Below are 5,261 nucleotides of genomic sequence, written 5' to 3' on the forward strand. Positions count from 1 at the left end.
AATGGTCTTCAATCTTCACCAAAATATCCTCTACAAGTCCATAAGCTTGTTTTCTTGAATTGTCTGCCATCTCTAGTGAGATTCTTGCAGCTTGTACCTCAGAGATCCCTAGCTTCTCCATTACAGAGAGAGGCATGAGGTTTACACTTGAACCTAAGTCACACAAAGCCTTCTTGAAGGTCATGGTGCCTATGGTACAAGGTATTGAAAACTTCCCAGGATCATGTCTCTTTTGAGGTAATTTCTGCCTAGACAAGTCATCCAGTTCTTTGGTGAGCAAAGGCGGTTTGTTCTCCCAAGTCTCATTTCCAAATAACTTGTCATTTAGCTTCATGATTGCTCCAAGGTATTTAGCAACATGCTCTTCAGTGACATATTCATCCTCTTCGGAGGAAGAATACTCATCAGAGCTCATGAATGGCAGAAGTAAGTCCAGTGGAATCTCTATGGTCTCATTTTGAGCCTCAGATTCCCATGGTTCCTCATTAGGGAACTCATTGGAGGTCAGTGCACGCCCATTGAGGTCTTCCTCAGTGGCATTCACTTCCTCTCCTTCCTCTCCAAATTCGGCCATGTTGATGGCCTTGCACTCTCCTTTTGGATTTTCTTCTATATTACTTGGAAGAGTACTAGGAGGGAGTTCAGTAATTTTCTTGCTCAGCTGACCCACTTATGCCTCCAAATTCCTAATGGAGGACCTTGTTTCAGTCATGAAACTTTGAGTGGCTTTGATTAGATCAGAGACCATGGTTGCTAAGTCAGAGTGGTTCTGCTTAGAATTCTCTGTCTGTTGCTGAGAAGATGATGGAAAAGGCTTGCCATTGCTAAACCTGTTTCTTCCACCATTATTGTTGTTGAAACCTTGTTGAGGTCTCTATTGATCCATCCATGAGAAATTTGGATGATTTCTCCATGAAGAATTATAGGTGTTTCCATAGGATTCTCCCATGTAATTCACCTCTTCCATTGAAGGGTTCTCAGGATCATAAGCTTCTTCTTCAGATGAAGCATCCTTAGTACTGCTTGGTGCATTTTGCATTCCAGACAGACTTTGAGAAATCAATTTGACTTGTTGAGTCAATATCTTGTTCTGAGCTAATATGGCATTCAGAGTATCAATCTCAAGAACTCCTTTCTTCTGACTTGTCCCATTGTTCACAGGATTCCTTTCAGAAGTGTACATGAATTGGTTATTTGCAACCATTTCAATGAGTTCTTGAGCTTCTGTAGGCGTCTTCTTCAGATGAAGAGATCCTCCAGCAGAGCTATCCAAAGACATCTTGGATAGTTCAGAGAGACCATCATAGAAAATACCTATGATGCTCCATTCAGAAAGCATGTCAGAAGGACATTTTCTGATTAATTGTTTGTATCTTTCCCAAGCTTCATAGAGGGATTCACCTTCCTTCTGTCTGAAGGTTTGAACTTCCATTCTAAGCTTACTCAATTTTTGAAGTGGAAAGAACTTTGCCAAGAAGGCATTGACTAGCTTTTCCCAAGAGTTCAGGCTTTCTTTAGGTTGTAAGTCCAACCATATTCTAGCTCTGTCTCTTACAGCAAAAGGGAATAGCATAAGTCTGTAGACCTCAGGGTCAACCCCATTAGTCTTGACAGTGTCACATATTTGCAAGAATTCAGCTAAGAACTGATGAGGATCTTCCAATGGAAGTCCATGGAACTTGCAATTCTGTTGCATTAGAGAAACTAATTGAGGCTTAAGCTCAAAGTTGTTTGCTCCAATGGCAGGGATAGAGATACTTCTCCCATAGAAGTCGGGAGTAGGTGCAGAAAAGTCACCCAGCACCCTCCTTGCATTGTTGGCATTGTTGTTGTTTTCGGCTGCCATGGCTTCTTCTTCTTTAAAGGTTTCTGTTAGGTCCTCTACAGAGAGTTGTGCCTTAGCTTCTCTTAGCTTTCGCTTCAAGGTCCTTTCAGGTTCAGGGTCAGCCTCAACAAGAATGCCTTTGTCCTTGCTCCTGCTCATATGAAAGAGAAGAGAACAAGAAAATATGGAATCCTCTATGTCACAGTATAGAGATTCCTTGAGGTGTCAGAGAAGAAGAAAATTAGAAGGAAGAGGTAGAAAAATTCGAACTTAGTCAGATAGAGTTCAAATTGTGCATTGAGAAGGAGTGGTACTCCATAAATAGAAGGATGTGAGAAGAGAGGAAGAAATTTTTCGAAAATCAAGTGAAAGATCTTGAAAATATTTTGAAAAACTTTAATTGATTTTCGAAAACCAAGAGTGGGAAAGAAATCAAGTAATTTTTGAAAAAGATTTTGAAATTAGAAATCAAAAAGATATGATTAAAAACTGTTTTGAAAAAGATGTGATTAAAAAGATTTGATTAAAAAGTTATGGTTTTAAAAAGATATGATTGAAAAGATATGATTTGAAAACAATTTGATTTTAAAAATTAATGACTTGGCTAACAAGAAAAGATATGATTCAAACATTAAACCTTTCTCAACAGAAAAGGCAACATACTTGAAATGTTGAATCAAATCATTAATTGATAGCAAGTATCTTTGAAAAAGGAAAGAAATTGATTTTGAAAACATTTGATTGAAAAGATTTGATTTGAAAAAGATTTGATTTTGAAAAACTTTGAAAACTTGAAAAAAAATCTGAATTGAAAACATAATCTTCCCTCTTGTGCCATCCTGGCGTTAAACGCCCAGAATGGTGCACATTCTGGCGTTTAACGCCCAATGCACTACCTTTTTGGGCGTTAAACGCCCAACCAGGCACCTTGGCTGGCGTTTAAACGCCAGTCTGTCCTTCTTCACTGGGCGTTTTGAACGCCCAGCTTTTTCTGTGTAATTCCTCTGCTGCATGTACTGAATCTTCAGTTCCCTGTATTATTGACTTGAAAATAGAACCAAGATCAAATAAACAATGCATGCAAGACACCAAACTTAAAATTAGACACTGGACTTAGACAAGAAACATAAAATATTTTTGGTTTTTATGATTTTGTAATTTTTTTGTGCTTTTTTTTCGAAAATTAAGTGGAAAAAGAAAATAAAGGTATCAAAATTCTTAATGAGAATTCCAGGAATCATGCAATGTTAGTCTAAAGCTTCAGTCTAAAGGAATTAGACATGGCTAGCCAAGCTTCAGCAGGACATTGCATTCAAGAGCTAAATTGATGAGGATCAATTAGCTTTGGTGATGATAAGAACATCACCTTGAAACACTAGAATTCATTCTCAAGAACTCTGAAGAAAAATACCTAATCTAAGCAACAAGATGAACCGTCAGTTGTCCATACTCGAAACAATCCCCGGCAACGGCGCCAAAAACTTGGTGCACGAAATTGTGATCATCAATGGCGCCATCAACATGGTACGCTCATTGCAATCTCAACTCTCTATCACAACTCCGCACAACTAACCAGCAAGTGCACTGGGTCGTCCAAGTAATAAACCTTACGCGAGTAAGGGTCGATCCCACGGAGATTGTTGGTATGAAGCAAGCTATGGTCACCTTGTAAATCTTAGTCAGGCAGACTCAAATGGGTATGGGTGATATATGAATAAAACATAAAGATAAAGATAGAGATACTTATGTATATCATTGGTGAGAGCTTCAGATAAGCGTATGAAGATGCTTGTCCCTTCCGTCTCTCTGCTTTCCTACTGTCTTCATCCAATCCTTCTTACTCCTTTCCATGGCAAGCTTATGCAAGGGTTTCACCGTTGTCAGTGGCTACCTCCCATCCTCTCAGTGGAAATGTTCAACGCACCCTGTCACGGCACGGCTATCCATCTGTCGGTTCTCAATCAAGCCGGAATAGAATCCAGTGATTCTTTTGCGTCTGTCACTAACGCCCCGCCCTCAGGAGTTTGAAGCACGTCACAGTCATTCAATCATTGAATCCTACTCAGAATACCACAGACAAGGTTAGTCCTTCCGGATTCTCTTGAATGCCGCCATCAGTTCTTGCCTATACCACGAAGACTCTGATCTCACAGAATGGCTGGCTCGTTTGTCAGGCGAGCGCTCGGTTGTCAGGCGATCAACCATGCATCGTGTATCAGGAATCCAAGAGATATTCACCCAATCTAAGGTAGAACGGAGGTGGTTGTCAGTCACACGTTCATAGGTGAGAATGATGATGAGTGTCACGGATTATCACATTCATCAAGTTGAAGAACAAGTGATATCTTGGAACAAGAACAAGCTGAATTGAATAGAAGAACAATAGTAATTGCATTAATACTCGAGGTACAGCAGAGCTCCACACCTTAATCTATGGTGTGTAGAAACTCCACCGTTGAAAATACATAAGAACAAGGTCTAGGCATGGCCGAATGGCCAGCCTCCCAAAGTGATCAAAAGATCTAAGGATCAATAGATTCCAAAGATCAGAAGATTAAAATACAATAGTAAAAGGTCCTATATATAGAGAACTAGTAGCCTAGGGTGTACAGAGATGAGTAAATGACATAAAAATCCACTTCCGGGCCCACTTGGTGTGTGCCAGTTTGGGCGTTTAACTCCCACTTTAGTGCCAGTTCCGGCGTTTAACGCTGGGAATTCTGAAGGTGACTTTGAACGCCGGTTTGGGCCATCAAATCTTGGGCAAAGTATGGAGTATCATATATTGCTGGAAAGCCCAGAATGTCTATGAAGCAAAGAAGGCAGTGGATCATTCTTCAGGAGGTTCACTCAACAAAAAGAAAACCATTGAAGAGGCAATAGATGTCATTGAGACTATAGATGAAAATGAGTATTTCTATGCTTCAGAAAGGACTCAAAAGAAGGGAGTGCTAGAACTCAACTTTGTAGATGCTTTGTTAACTCAGAACAAGGCAATTGTAGCATAAATAGCAGCCTTAACCAAGAAGATAGAGGCCAACCAAGCCTCAGTCATTCAAGACCAAACTCCTCAATAAGAAGGGAATGCACCAGAATCTGAAGGTGACTTGGAACAAGCTAATTATGTGCACAATTCATCCAGAATACCATATGACCCACACTCTAAGACATACAACCCAGGATGGAAGAACCACCCAAACTTTGGGTGGGGAAATCAACAAAACCACAACCAGGACCACAACAAGCCTTATTCATCAAATCAGCATCCCAACTACAACCCCAACCATCAAACAGGGAACCATAGACCCTACCATAACTCACAAAACACATCATAGCATAACAATCAACCCACACACAACAACCTCAATCAAGATGAACCATCCTCAATTATGTAACCAGGCGAGATCAAGAGCAACTTTGAGAGGATGGAGGCTGC

The 5,261-nt window shown here is 40.2% G+C and overlaps 1 non-coding gene across 1 annotated transcript; it reads left to right on the top strand.

Annotated features, from left to right (window-relative positions):
• The first annotated feature begins 1,333 nt into the window (after window positions 1-1,333).
• On the top strand, window positions 1,334-1,441 carry LOC130977907 (small nucleolar RNA R71). Its single transcript, XR_009085578.1, has one exon. It is a non-coding gene; the product is annotated as a small nucleolar RNA R71 (small nucleolar RNA).
• The last annotated feature ends 3,820 nt before the right edge of the window (window positions 1,442-5,261 follow it).

This window comes from Arachis stenosperma, chromosome 4, assembly GCF_014773155.1.
Source record: "Arachis stenosperma cultivar V10309 chromosome 4, arast.V10309.gnm1.PFL2, whole genome shotgun sequence".
In the NCBI taxonomy this organism is placed as follows: domain Eukaryota; kingdom Viridiplantae; phylum Streptophyta; class Magnoliopsida; order Fabales; family Fabaceae; genus Arachis; species Arachis stenosperma.